The sequence below is a fragment of the Stenella coeruleoalba genome (assembly GCF_951394435.1).
Source record: "Stenella coeruleoalba genome assembly, chromosome: 20".
Classification (NCBI taxonomy): domain Eukaryota; kingdom Metazoa; phylum Chordata; class Mammalia; order Artiodactyla; family Delphinidae; genus Stenella; species Stenella coeruleoalba.
Window position 1 is genome coordinate 14,279,165 of NC_137166.1, and position 15,928 is coordinate 14,295,092.

General features: G+C 41.4%; 1 protein-coding gene across 6 annotated transcripts in view; it reads right to left on the reverse strand.

Moving 5' to 3' along the window:
* HYDIN (HYDIN axonemal central pair apparatus protein) overlaps positions 1-15,928 on the reverse strand; it is a 432,533-nt gene that overhangs the window by 378,865 nt on the left and 37,740 nt on the right. The window contains exon 1 of one of the 6 annotated variants that reach the window (XM_079907193.1): positions 3,256-3,277. The exons of the other annotated variants lie outside the window; for them this stretch is intronic. The gene's annotated coding sequence lies outside the window, so the exon portion shown is untranslated. Of the gene's footprint in view, positions 1-3,255; positions 3,278-15,928 lie in introns of those variants that run through there. 6 annotated transcript variants of the gene reach the window in all.

The window sequence follows — 15,928 nt, forward strand, 5'->3', positions numbered from 1 at the left end:
AGCCAGACAAAAGTGCTGTGTATTTTATGATTCCATGTATATGATATTCTGGAAAACACACAAAACGAGTTAGATCATTGGTTGCCAGGGGCTGGAGGTGGGGAAAGGGATTGATTGACTACAACCAGCAACAAGAAAACTTTTTCAGCTAATGGAATCATTCCATACATTTATATGGATACATGACTATATATTTTTCAAAACTCATGGAACTGTACATCTAAAAGGGATGAATTTTGGAAAAGTATCTATTCAGATCCTCTGCCCATTTTTTGGTATCATTTATATGTGGAATCTAAAAAAAGGCTACAAAGGAATGTATCTACAAAACAGAAATAGAGTTACAGATGTAGAAAATAAACTTATGGTTACTGGGCGGTAAGGGATAAACTGAAAGATTGGGACTGACATGTACATACTACAATATATAAAAGAGATGGCTAATGGGGACCTGCTGTGTAGTACATGGAACTCTACTCAGTGCTCTGTGGTGGCCTATATGGGAGGAGAGTCTAGAAAAGAGTGGATATATGTATATATATGGCAGATACATTTTGCTGTACACCTGAAGCTAGCACAACACTGTAAATCAACTATACCTAATAAAAATTTAAAAAAAAAGGTCCTCTGCCCATTTTTAATTGGGTTGTTTGTTTGATGTTGAGTTGTATGAGTTCTTTGTATATTTTGATATTAATTCCATATCAGACATATCATTTGCAAATATCTTCTCCCATTCTGTAGGCGGCCTTTTTGTTTTGTTGATAGTTTCCTTCACTGTGCGAAAGCTTTTTAGTTTAAACTAGCTTTGTTTAGTTTGTAGGTCAATTATACTTCAAAAACAAACAAACAAACAAACTCACAGAAATAGAGATCAGATTTGTGGTTACCAGAGATGAGGAGTGGGGGGAAGGGGAACTGGATGAAGGTAGTCAAAAGGTACAAACTTCCAGTTGTAAGATAAGTAAGTTCCAGGGATGTAATGTACAACATGACAAATATAATTAACACTGCTGTATGTTATATATGAAAGTTGTTCAAACATATGGACACCAAGGGGGGAAAGCTGGGGTGGAGCGGTTGAATTGGGAGATTGGGATTGACATATATACACTACTATGTATAAAATAGATAACTAATAAAAAAAAGTTGTTAAGAAAATAAACCCTGAGTTCTCATCACAAGTAAAACAAATTTTTATATTTCTTCAATTTTGTATCTACATGAGATGATGGATGATGACTAAACTTACTGTGATAATCATTTAATTATGTATATAAGTCAAATCATTATGCTGTACACCTTAAACTTATACAGTGCTGTATGTCAATTATCTCTCAATAAAACTGGAAGAAAAAAATAAAAGAGGTGAATTTTACAGTATGTAAGTTACACATCATAAACCTGACTTTTTAAAAATAGCTAAGAACATACTGGGAGAAAATATTAATTTAAATTATACCTCAATATATTATCAGTATCTCAAAGTATCAATACCCACAGTATGTACGATACCCCTACAAATCAATATAAAAAGGACAGTCAAATTTAAACTGGGCAAAGAGAGGCAACCCACAGAAGATCAATTATCAACAGTCAATAATCATAAATTGCTTGATCTCACTACTAAGCTGGCAAATGTAAATTACAACAAAGTGGTAAACATTATTTTCCCGTAAGAAAGACAAAGTTTTAAAAGGCTGATAATATCAAGTGTTGATGCCTATGCAGGGCAAGTACAATCTCTACAATAAGACCTCAAGAGAGTTACATCAATGTGGATGATGGAACTTCAGTTTATTCATATTTAGCTAAATCAAAAAACAAAAATATAACCTTTAAAATAGTTGGGTGATTGTCTTTGCTGTTCCAGTCAGTGGGCTGTAGAATGAGGTGAGATGGTAGTCCTGATAATGCTAGTGTGTCAATCTCAAGAATGCTTAAAAGTCAGTCCAGTGCAGACTGGGGAGACTGAGAAGGATGCATGAGTAATTCCAAGGCTTTAACAGCCCCCCAAGCAAAGAGTGATGTCCAGGTAGCCACGTAAATGGTGATAGCCTCATCAACATTCTCAAGGAAGAAACTCAAGAATGAAATGAGGGCCACAGCAAAATTTAGATGACAATGACATAATGGAAGAGATTAATTTATCCTTCCACTAATTTATGGTGACAAAAAGGAAAGGTCTATAAATCAGAAGTGTGTGAAATGTGTTTAAATGTTCCCAGAATTAAAGCTTTTCAATGATTCAATTTCTGGATTAGGTTGCTCAGAGGTGATTTAAAGAATTTTCCAGGGATATTTTTGACTGCATTCAACTTTGACGTTAGGACTGACTCCAAACCTAATACAGTAAAACATGACTCCACTATATAAGTTCATCAAGGGCACAGATCCTGTCTTAACATTTTCTTCCTGTAAACACCTAGGTTACTACTAAACATGAAGTAGGATCTCAATTACTTTAAGGAGTAAAGAAAAGGAGAGGGGGAAAGAATCATCTTGATAAAATACATACTGGTTGAAGTATTCTGAAGTGAAAAGGCCAAGACCCAATACAGCCAGGGAGCAAGAAACCTAAGCTAAACAGGTGAGCACACGTAGAGGACAGGACACCAGGTGGTCAGCACAGGTGGTGGTTAAGAGTCATACCAACAGCCCTGATCATGGAACACTTTCTGAACCTAGACTGCTGAACTCTAAAGGGCAGTTAATCATCACAGTCACTTCACAGGTGTGGCTATGAAACAAGACCACACAGGTAAAGCACATCTGAGGGTATACTAGCCATGCATTTGATCCTCAGTCATCCTGAGAAAAGGGGAGGAGGCAGAGGAGGGGAGCATGGCACCCCATTTTTCTGGTAAGGAAATACAGAAAATGACTTGCCCAAGGCCTCACGGCTAATTAGAAGTTAGAAGGAAGGTGAACTCCTAAGTCTCTGTCCAGGGTGATGCCTGCCCCTACCCAAACAGGTAGTCTGGCTGGGGAATCCCAAGAACAGAAATTTGTGGTTCCGCTATTTTAATGGGGGTGAGGAGAAAGGGCCAGAGGAGGCTGGGGAGGGATGGGATCTGGAAAACTTGGTGAACCCCTGGGACAAACGGCTGGGACACGAGGGGACGCCCCAGCCAGGCCCCAGACCCCTCATATTGTGACCCCACAATCACTGCGAGGACCCCCCGACCCCGTTCAACCACCAGCCCCTGTCCATTCCGCGCCCCGTTCCCCACCAAGACCCCGCGTCCAACTCACAGACGCAGCAGCAAGGGCTTCCCCACCCGGCTCCAACCAGCGGGCTCTCCTCGGGTGCAGCCTGGTCGCACAGCTGTTGCCATCCGTTGCCACAGCAACCACGGAGCGCCGCACAGCTTAGCAAGCCGCTCGATGATTGGAGAAGGCAAGCGTCCATAGCAACCGCCAGGCAGCGATACTTGTAAAGCATTTGGTTTCTAGAAATTCTTCGGACACCCTCTCTCCCCAAAGGCACCCTTCACCAGGCACCTGTCCTAGTTCTTTAAATACATCATGCATTATCTTATTTAACATTTTTCTGCCGGTGTTGCTGTGAGGGTCCTCGTTTCTACAGGAATTCTTAACTTAAGGGTCCTTTTACCTCTTCAGGAGGTCTGTGAACCATTAAGTTACACGCAAAAATTTATGTCCATTTACCCAGGATGCTCCATAACTGTAGAGTCTTAAAGGAGCCAGAACCAGAAACCAGGTTACCGGATGCCCAAGAAAGTCCAAAAGAATAACTGCTGTATGCATTTACCCCCATCTTCCTTCTCAGAGACTTAAGATAAAAAATAGTGCCGTTCTTCCCAGATTCCATTGAGACTGTGGCCTCATTCAAATGCCTTGAGACAGCTCCCAAAGACTTTAACTCTTGACCTTTATTCATTCATTCAATAAATTATCTATTGATCACTAATTATGGGTCGTACATTTACCATAGAGACACTTTTCTAGCCACTGGAAGATAGAAATTGTCAAGACAGAGTCGCTAATTTCTTAGAGCTCTCCTATGGCGTGGGAGACAGCAGATGAACAGACAAGATCATTTCAGAATATGGCAATAAACAAAATTTGGGACATGGAGAGTGTCTAAGGTGATGAGCCCTTTAGAAAGGATGGTCAGGGAAGTTCACACTGAGGAGATGGTATTTGAGCTGAGACATGAGAAGACAACATCTATACAAGAGCAAGGAAGACAGCAACACAGGCAAAGGAAACAGAAAGTTAAAATAAATGAATATGGGGTGTTAGAGAAAATGAACGGCCAGTATGGCTGAAAAGGAGAGAGCCTGTAGGACTGTGGTAAGACACAGTCAGATGGCCCTTCCCCTAGCTCTTTGAAGGACTGGCTACTTCTCCCTACTCCCTTGCTCTTCTGCCCCTTAGTTACACCCTATCACATAACCCGAGTTATTTCCTTCTCAGTCCTTGTTACATTTTATTGTCTGTGAGCTCCATGAAGGCAAAGACTGTGTCTACATTGTTCAAGAAGGTATCCCAGCACCTAAAATAACTAGCCCAGCATGGACACTAAATAAGTATCTGTTGACTACATGAATCTTCATTTTACAATACTAGGAACTGGGATAGATGGTGAAGACAAGACAAAGACACCTCTGCCTTCATAGAGCTTAAATGCTTGCGGGATAAATGACTTACAAACTACGTGGGCAAACTAAATGTGTGCAGACTTGAATGATTTAGACTTTAAGTGCTGTGGGAAGCTGCTGAACAATTTCCTTGACAATTTCTTCATTTAATATATTTTAGTTCAATTTCACAAATTTGAACACCTACTATATACCAAGCACTGTGGTGTATGTAGTAGGTGTATACAGTAGCAATGACAAGGCAAGGACAACACCAGTCTTGCCTGTGGAGCTTACAGTCTACTGCCATGCTGTCTATTACAGTAGCCACTAGACACCTGTGACCACTGACCACTTGATATGTGGTTGGCCTGAATCGGAATGTGGGGCAAGCATAAACTCTGGATTTCAAAGACTGTGCAAAATGAGAATGTAAAATATCTCAATAATTTTCAACACTGATTTCATGTTGAAATGACATTTTTGGATATATTGGATTAAATAAGATTATTATTAAAATTAATCTCACTGTTCCTTTTTTTAATCTGCTAGAAAACATATGTTTTCTAAAACATAAATTACATATGTGGCTTGCATTATTTTTCTATTGGACAGCACTGGTCTAGTGAGAGCTTAATGCTAGTTGACTAAACAAGTGCTATCTTATTACAGATGTTAAAATAGACTTTTCGGTGGAGGCACGGTAGGTAGCAAATTTCAAATAGAGGAACTAGAACAAGAACTTACAAAGAAAACAGGATAGACAACTCTTAAGCCTTTCACACATGGAGTGTATAAAAGAGGCAAGAGTAGGTGATTAAGGAGGATTTCTTCAAAGAGACCTGAGCTGTGAGCCCCACTTCCTAAACTCTAGTCCAAAAAAATAGGAGTTTGAGGGCACCACTCAGTAAGTTTAAGATACTAGGGCGCACAGTGGGCTTGTGTCTGAATCCCACCTAATTGTTCTAAAGAGCAAGACATGAGCGGACTAGCAGGCAGACAGCAGAGCAAAGGAAGAATTGCTTGGTTGGGAACAACCCATCACCTTACCTCAGGGTTTATCAAGGGTAAAAAAATGCATGAGTGCTTTCTATGGTGCTGCAGATCTCTCTTGAGAAATGTGTAGGGTTATTCTGCATCCTTTCTAAGAGAGACAAAGACACCTCAGCGCAGGGAAGCTAATGGTACTGTCAGGTTCCTAGGGGCCAAGGAAAAGCAAAGATCCAGCTAAAACAGAGATGCATTTGACCCCCACTAAGAGAACTGCAGGGTACAGATGCCCAGTGATGAGGGTAAGTTTTCTGACTCTTGAAAGTGCCCCACAAGAGGAAGTATTCTAATCACAGCAGTATCAGACAAGTAACAACTTCCTTAATGCCTTTTCCTCTCTTCCCTCCTCCTAATCTAATCCCAGAGGAGCCAGAAAACAGTTAGTTACCCAACTGGGGGCACAGGTATAGCAGCTGGCAATAAACCCAATTAGCAGACAATAGGAAAGAAAGCAGAAAGCGATGATGCTTTCATTCCCCAACTGCAGGTTTCCTGCTTGCAGCAGGGCCCAAACTAAAAAAGGAGGGAGCCATAATTATAAGTTAAAAGTTTTGATTATCACCTTGGACAGAACATATTGAGACTGTGTTTTGACACCCAAGAGGGTCCACAAAAGTCTTGGCACCTGACTGAGTTAACCCAGAGGCTGGAAAGCAATTTGCCCCACAGAGACATTTTAAAGAGAGACTAGAAGAAACAAATTAAGCTGCTTTATGACTGCGGCCCACAGTTACATACAAATATGAGACAGGCTATAAATATAGGCAGCGACATGTGTTACACTTGAAGAGTACAGAACAGCAGAAGATGTATAAAGTTAAGGATTAAAGTGCACACTATCATAGGAAAACAGATTATCTAGTCACACAGCACCTCAGCCTCCGACCTAAGACTAGCATCTAAGCCCCCGTCCCCAGAGGCCTTGCCAGGGCTGCTGAGACCAGAAGCCAGTGACCATGGCCGCTACTCCCTCAGGGCCCATTTGCAGCTGGTGCACAATGATGGAAGCCTACTTTGTTCTCAGTGCCAGGGAGACGGGCATGCAGGCAAACACAGGGAAAAACAAACAAACAAAAACTATCCAGAAATGGATATCCAACTAAACGGTAATTATAATATTAAAAAGTAGATCAAATTTAGGAATCATTTTTGTTAACTTACATGTCCCTTCAACCAAAAAGGCTAACAGGAAGTATGAAGACTTCTCCATTCCTAAGCTACCTGACCCCCAAGGAAACTCACATTTGGATCAGGTGTGAGAGGTGAGGCCAGGGCCTTGTCCTTTCCAAGGTGTGAGCAGATAATTGGGTCAATGAGCAGATAAGACTGTGAAGACAGAGACTTCTTCAGACTTCAGAATGAAGTATGCCAGTAACCCTGAAGGCCCCAAGACACCAAGCCCACCTCAGCAATCCTGGTCCATGGCACCCATGCAGAGGAGGGCCCTGGGCAAGAAGCTGAGAGGCAGATACCCAGAAATCATCGACTCACCATTGTAAAAAGCCTTAGAGCTCAATGTGTATAAAACTCTTAGAACATAGTAGTTGCTCAATACATGAGCAGTAATTTTTCTTACTAGTATGAGATGACTCCAGTTCTGAACTTATTCCTTGTGTGGAGATTGCTACTTAACAACTCTGTGTTTCATGCAGCTCCCACATCTATAAAATAGGGGCAACCACCCCACAGAATTGCTGAAGATTAAATAAGATAATAACATAAACCAAGGGCCTAACAAATGAAAGCTATCATTCTTGCTAATATTGTCACCATCCTTCAGTCTGTCTTCTTTTTGACATCACCTCTCAATAGTCATCCAGTGCTAGAGACAGAATGTTTGTGTCATTACTCAAAATTCAAAATACACGAATCCCCAGTGTGATGGTTTTAGGAGGTGGGCCTTTGAGAGGTGATTAGGTCATGAAGGTGAAGCCTTCATGAATGGGATTAACGCCTTTGTAAAAAGAGACCTCAGCAAGTTCCCTCACCCCTTCCTCCATGTGAGGAGGAAGTGAGAAGAAACGCCATCTACTCACTGTGAGGACACAGTGAAGTGTCCTCACACAGTGTCTTCACACAGTGAAGTGTCTTTCCTTATGAAAAAGGAAGTGGGCTCTCACCAGACACTGAACCTGCCAGCACCTTGATCTTGGACTTCCCAGCCTCCAGAACTGTGAAAAATGAATGTCTGTTGTTTAAGCCACCAGTCTCTGGTGTTTTTGTTATAGCAGCTCAAATGAACTAAGACACTCAGTCTCTGTTGAAACTCCTGCTCTTCATTCTCCCATTTATCAAGCTTTGACTGAGAACTCACTAAGCACTAAACATTATGTTAGGTACTGAGTACACCCAGAAAATAAAATGCAGTCCCTACTCTCAAGGGGCTCAGAGTCTTTTTTAGGATGCTTACTTCTCACACCTTCTCAAACCTAAGATCAAGCATCATGCCAATCCATTTTTGAAGAGCTAAAATTTTTTGGAAATCTCTTCCTGAATTAACCCAGAATGTGACTCCCAATAATAGTTTCTCTTTTACATGACAATCCTTCCAGTTTAAAAACCACCCACCATGGCCTTCTAAATTCTCCATTTTTCAGACTAACCTGCCTAAGTCCCATAAGCAGTTTCTCATGTGGTATGATTTCTAGTCCCTTCACATCCTAGTCATGCTTCATAGGACAAATGCCATTGGGCCAGTGCCCTCCTTCATCATTGCTCAAAATGGAACACACGGTTCTTTCAAGTGCTGTGAGTAGTGTGTAGAGTGGAATTATTGTTAAGAAAAAATTTTACTTCTTCACACTCTGAGACAGAGAGGTAAATAAACCTTCTCCTGATTTACATTAAAAAAAAAATCTAATCAGCCTCATTTTGTGAGTAGCCACCATCAGAATTTCCTGTTGACGTTGGGTGGGGTGGCATAAATCACTGCCTTAAGAAGACTGAAGGTCTGCCAAAATTGAGACTCACTTCCCCTCCCTTCTGCTGTTTGGCCTTTGTCAAGGCTCCTGGCTGCAAATTAGAGAAATCTACTCGGACTAGCGTAAGCAAATAGGAGAATCTGTTGAAGAATTCAACTAAGTCATAGAACCTGAGGGCGGCTGGACTTCCTGGGCAACAGGAACCAAGGAGTGGAAAGTTAAGCCAAAGCAGGGCTGGTTCCTCTGTCTACATATCTCTCTCTGGGCCCAAACATCCCTTTGTTTCTGCTTCTCTCTCTACATCTATGTCATTTTTCTCCTTTACCGTAGACCTATCTTTCTCTACTTTTCCACCAAAATCTTACAAAATAGTCATCCCAGTGCCCCACGTATCCATCCTCTCAGTTCACATGCATCTCTAAGTCTCTAAGTGTGGTGGGTTAAATGGTGGCTCCAAAAACGATGTGTCTGTATCCCAAAACCCAGATCCTGTACATATTACCTTATTTAGAAAAAGGGTGTTTGCAGCTGTAATTAAGAGTCTTAAGATATCATGAATTACCCAGGTGGACCCTAAATCCACTGACCTTGTAAGAGACAGAACAGGAGAAGACACAGACACATAAAGGGCAAACAGCAATGAGACCACAAAGGCAATGCTTGAAGAGATATGGCCAAGGAAGCCAAGGACTGCCAACAACCACCAGAAACTGGAAGAGGCAAGGAAGGATTCTCCCCCAGAGCCTCCAAAGCAAGTGCGGCCCTGCCTATGCCTTGATTTCAGACGTCTGGCCTCCAGACTGTGACAGAATAAATTTCTATCATTGGAAGCCACACAGTTGGTGGTGATTTGTTGCAGCAGCCATAAGAAACAAGAACACTAGGTTTTCATTTCAAATTCTTGGGAGAGAAAATCTGATTGGTTTAGGCTGACTCATGGACAAAAACATATCCCCTGCGCCCATTCACTTCTGCCAGAGAGATGAGTCACAGTGGATGAACATGGCTGCTAGGGCCACTCCGGTATGGAGGGTGGTTGTCAGTTCTCAAGAAAGTGAAGGTGGGCTGGGCAGAGTCCCCAGAAGCCATCTACTACATGGGAGTTCTTCAAGTATCCAGGCGCCAGACTTCATTTTTCAGACCTTTCCTCCACATCCTGTTCGTTTACCATTTTTGGATCAGCTCTCTTTGCCTCTAATTTTTCACTTCTTCATCTCTGCAAATCTTCCCACTTCTTCCCAACTGCCCTGCCACCACTCCATCTCAAGCCAGCATCATATCTTGCCTTGGTCTACTGCCACAGTTCCCAAACTATATGCTGAGGCACTTCAGGGTGCCACAGTGAACTCAGAGGGGCGTCTCAGGTTATTTTATATCGTCATGGGAATCACAGCAATGTCTGTCAGAAACTACTAGCTTGAGGTGGTTCAGTTTTAATATTAGATTATTATACTGCTTCCAATGACCAAATCTTTTCAGAGTTGGGGTTTTAGTAATTGCTGTGATGAAAGCAAGCACCACGTGAAAGTCAGTGTGGAACAGGAAATGAGACTCATGGTATCTGATAAGATTCCAAGGCTTGAAAAGGTGTGCACTGTTCAACAGGCACTAAATTGTTAGAACAGAAGTGCTTATTAAGGTATTTGGACCTGCTTACTTAGTAAACGGAGTTGTTTGTTATTTCTTTCTGCCCAGGGATGCACTGAAACAATTACTAAGACACTAAAAATATTGCTCACCTTTGCATTCTTATTTTACCAAGAGTCGGAGATGGAACCAACTCCCACTTCAAAGATGAGCCAAGCATCATTAATGCCCCCAGAGAAGAAGGTTATTGGGACCTTTCTGCACAGAATGACTTTCTGAGATCACCTGTTGGGTCACTTAGGAAATATGTTTGCTTTGCTTCCTCTTGTGGGAATGTCTAGTATGTTCAAGTTAACTCAAAAAAGCATATATTGAGCATTTAGAATAAAAAGCACGAGACCCAGGAAACCTAGGTTGGAGACTCAATTCTACCATCTATCACCTTCATGTCCTGAGGCTAGCTACTTCACCTCTCTGAACCTGTTTCTGCAGCTATTTAAGGGTGTAATGCAGTCACTCAAAAAAATGTTATTTATGAGCCTACTCTGTGCTCAGCATTGTTCTATACTGTGAAGCAACGTTCTCAACCTTTTATTTCAGTATTGCTCCTCTAAGGAGACTTCTTAGACATTTTTGGTCCTAATTCTGCCTCCCAAATTTTAATACCATGTATATACTGTATATCTGTTGGTGTATCGTATATAAATCTGTATAAAAAGAGTGAGATTTTTTGCCCCCTCAAGAACTACTTTTTGCCCCCTAGGGATATTATCGCCCCTGTTGAAAATGCACACTGTAAGGAGAGAGAGGATATTTCTGCTCTCACAAAACCTATATTCTAGCATGAGAAGTTGGATTAAAAATAAACAAACAAGTATCAGATGGGAAAAGTGCTTGAAATAGTAAAATAGGATGTGCTGATGGAGAATGACTGAGGTGATGAGCCAGAGGCCTCTCTGAAGAGGTGACCTCCGTGGTAAGATCTGAATGACAACAAGGGCAGCCAGGCATCTTCAAAGGAGGAGCCTCTAGTGTGGTGGCCCTCTGCTGGGCACCAGCTGGATGAGAGGCAGCAGAAGGGCTGAGCACGGTGAGCTCAGCTGACACCGCCACAGCCATCGGAGCATGGTTTTCAAGACTGAGTGATACAGCACTTTTAGGCACGATGGGCAGAAAATGACTAAGCCCTGGCCCCTGCTGTCAAAAGAGTTGTTTCTGAAAAATGGCTAAAGAAGCTGGATTCTGGGAAAAGGTTTAAACAACCAAATATATGAGATATCTATCTATCTAGATAGATAGAACTAGAAGAGAGAGAAACATTAGAAGTAAATAAATGGTACCCAACATTTCTGAAGTGCTTACTGTGTGCTTCTGTGCAGAGTGCTTTACACATGAATCCTCACGACTCCATGGGGTTATTCTCTTCGTTTCACAAGTGAGGAACAGAAGCTCACAAAGCATAAGTGACTTGCCCCAAATCACACAGGCAGTAAGTGGCAGGACTTAGGTCTGTCTGACTTGAGTCTAAGGTCTTAACCAAGATGACACAACTCCCAGTTTCCCCACCTGGTTCTTTGTGGCACTCCATCTTCCATGCCTGCCCCTCTGATATCAGTGATTTATATTTATTCAATTTGTAGAACTGAACTTCTCCTGCTAGGACACCAAACTCAGCTCAACAATTAAAGACTAATTACAATGCTATTACAGGGCCTAGGAACAAAAACTGTCCACACCATGTTTAATTACCCACTGTTTTGCTTGTAGGGGGAAAATATATCTTATCTCAGGCCCTAAGGATGACCTCATGTCCTTAGTCAATAGAGTCAATGTCTGGGTTGGAAGAGAGTTTAAAATCAGATTTTGTTCTGTCTTGGACTTCCTAAAAATGCAAATCCAAGAACGGCCAATGGGAATATACTGCCAGTGATTCACAGTCAAGAGGAGCCCCAGAGAGAAACACTTGTCAAGAGGTGACACCAGACACTTGCTGTGTCTGTTGGCCTTGAGACACAATTTAAAGAATAGTAGATGTGAACACCCAGGATCTGGGATTGATTCATGATACAAAAGTGTCATGCGGCTCTGGAACCGAAAGTATGTGGTAGAGAAGACCTACAGTTTAAAAGAGGTGGAGCCAGAGCTAGTGTGTGAAAAATTCTTCCAGTCATCAGGCCTGCACAATTAATTGTCGGCAGAGGATTCGGTTCTTGTCAACATCCCGGCAAAGTAAAAATCATCTCCTATTAGGAAAATACTTGATAATGCAGTTATACAATTATAGAGGCACTATGTTTGTTCTCCTTTTATTGATGAAAATCTCACAAAATAGAATCCCTGTGTTTGTAGGGCCCAAAGGTGTAGCAGTACCACAAAGAGTGAATATGTCTGTTTGTGAGGTAGCAGACAAAGATATATATGCAACTATCAATAATAAATATACCAATTTACATCAACCATGCTAGAGCAAAAAAATCCTGAACTATCTATTCTCTCTAGAAAATGATACTATAAAAGCACTGGGAGAGAAGGCACATAGACATGCAAATATTAATGTGTAAGACATCACAAAATAGCACTGTAATAACCTACATTATTACATTCAACAAATACAAGGGTGGTTAAGAAGGGCAAGACCGTCGTTGGCTGCAGTTGTGAGGAAAGCTTCAGGAGAGGTTGAACTTAAAGTGGCCATTGAAGGACCAGTAAAATTCTGATTCACTTACTAATATGCCTCTGATGGATTCATCAAATATTGTATCGAATCTTCACTCTAGAACAGATCATGCCAGTCACTGGGGGGCCACTGAAAGCTCACAACCCCATCATCTATTCATTTAACATATTCACAGCTATTCATGAGTATGTACTCCATGCCAGGCACTGGTGATGCTGCTGTGAACGAGCAAGAGCCCTAGAGAGCAGAGGAAAAGGAGGGGTGAGGCTTCCACATGGGGGCCACAACATCCCCATAAACAGCTCATCAGGGCTTCACCACAGTGAAGATGACAAATTCTGAGATAAAACTTAGTCTTAGATACTTGGAACAAAAGAACTGAAAGCAACAGAGCCAGAACTACATAGAGGAGAAAATGGAGATGGGCTATAACTTTGATTTTAGAGGGAAAGGGTTGCAACAAATCTCATACTCTCTTTCTGGCAAAATGAGGAAGGTTCTGCAAAATGCCCAGATGACCTAGAAGAGAAGAAAGAAAGGTCTGATTTGAGTCCATATAATAATTTTGCTCTGATAATTATATCCTGTTACAGAAATGGAGAGGAATATATAAGAACTCATCCATTCATTCATTTTAAGCACAAATTTCTCAAACACCTATATATTCAAGACTGTATCAACTGTGTCAGATACTAGGGATAAGAGAGGAAAATTCTCAGTTGTTCGTTTTCCAGCTAGACTAAACATAAAAGGGTACAACCTCCATGATAATGACATGGGAAGGGGGCCAGTAGGAAGCAGACACTGAGCCAGGGGTCTTTCATTAGCTGTCCAGCCTGAATGTTAGGAGGAAACAAGCAAGTCCAATTTGAAAGTACCCCATTGTCCTTGTCATCTCATTAGACCAACTCTGAGGCTTCAGAGAGTCCTCAGCCCCAGGCCTCATTAGAAAAGCAGATGGACATATCAGAGGGGTTAATGGCAGCCAAGGATGACCCCAATATGATTTGGTCCTAGCTTCTGACCCTCTAGAGATGGTTATGACTTTGAAAACTGAGGGCAACAACTTTTGGTGGGGAATGAACAACAAGGTACAATCTAAAATTATGCTAGAATTTAAGAAAATAATCCTCCTGACAGAAACAGAAAAAAAAAAGGAGAAATAAAAATTAAAATAGAGTAGTAGCAACATGGCTATTTATACAATCAAATATTGCCCACTTGCACTAATAAAGGTAGTCGTGGCATGGATAATACACCAAAAAGGAATACTTCAAAATATTCTTAGCTATTCTACTAATGAGGGCAAAATTGGGAACCTAGCAGAGGAACATGGCTGATATATACATGGGTGAATAGTGCTGTGTGTGTGTGTGTGTGTGTGTGTGTGTGTGTGTGTGTGTGTGTATTTCTTGAGAGCCAAAATGAAGATGAGGACATAAAGTCGAAGTCCACATGGATAGAGTGGAATTATATGATGTGTTCTGTCCATGTGTTCTTCCTGTTCCTCACCAACTGTCTTGGTCTGCCAGTGTCTGCACGTTACCACCTAAACCCTTAATAAACAGGCTTTACCTCTGCAGCTGGCAACAGAGTTATCAAAGTAACGTGAGATTGAAGCACTCTATACCGTGGATAAATGGGATTCCCAAAGAGTGCAAAAACACCAGTTGCGGCTCTTATCAGATGAGCTGCGGATGTTTCCCATCCCAAAATAACAGTTCTTGTTCCACTCTCAGTAAAACAATTTCATTATTTAGGAGCTCAGGAAATAAAAAATTTCCAAATCAGTGGTGACGATATCTGCACAGTCTCTGCCTTTTCCCCATAACACAGCTTCAATGAGCTGTTAACAGTTCAATATGCATAACTATGCAAAGAGAGCAATGGTCTTCCTGATTTATTAAGCCAATGACTTATCCAAAGTCTTGCTTGTGAGCACTCTCGGACCCGTGGTTCCTGCTCTCCCCACTCTTGTTTCCGCACCTCTGTTAGCCCTTCTCTTTGTCTAGTGTTGGGCACGAAAATGATCCCTGGTCTAGAACGCCTTATGCATTCCTCACCAGGCTGCCCAAGAGACTTTTCACAAATTGCTCGTGCACTTTAAACTTTAATAATGAAGACTGTGGACTTATATGAATAATACGCAGATGGAATTTGAAAGCCCATTTCTTTTGCTCATTAAAATTTAGGACAGCCATATTATACAATCAAGCACAATAGACTCATTTCACATCTTGTGACATGGACAACTGGCTCTCCTAGGCAAGAAGGAATTTAATTTACATTTAAATGCTATTCCCGGAGTATGACAAAACTCTCTGCATTAAAGTTTGAAGTACTTGAGGTTTTAGCCAGTGCATTTTAGAAAGTGTTTGTGATTGAAGTGCAAAAACATGAGTGAAGAAGCTAATACCTTGACTGCAGCCTGTGAGAAACCCTGAGCCAGGGGAGCTGGGATTCCTGCCCCACAGAAACTGTGAGGGAAGAGATGCTGCTGTTTTAAGCCACTAAAAAAAGGAAAATGAGTGGATGCTTTGTTAAACACCTACACACACTTCTGGGAAAGTGTATTTTATTTTCTCCTCACCTTCTTTTCCCCTCTCATCTTTTCTAACTTGATAGAAACTATGCAGCAAGTGGACTGGTCCTATTCATACCAGACTTTAAGGCATGGGTAGCTCTTTTTCCCAGATAAAGCCATGACCAGGAGAGGTACACATCCCCAGTGAGGTGTACACATCACTCATGTGCACGTGAGCACACATACACACCCACACACATGCACACATCATTTCATTTACTCTTCTGGGAGAAAAATTACTTTAAGAAAACACCCATTTATTTTTGAGATAAATTAATTCCCCTAAACCAATAAATATAGAGTAAGGGAACTAATATTTACTATGGAAACAAGGTCATTTGGTGCTAGCACCAGAAGAGCCTTGAGTTCCACATCTAGAAATTTAAACATTACTGTGTGTGAGGAACCATTCTGAGATTTCTGAAGATGGAGCTGACGTAAACCAACAGTTAACTGACAGTAATAGGAATAATGAAGTGGAGAGGAAAGGAAATGGAATCAA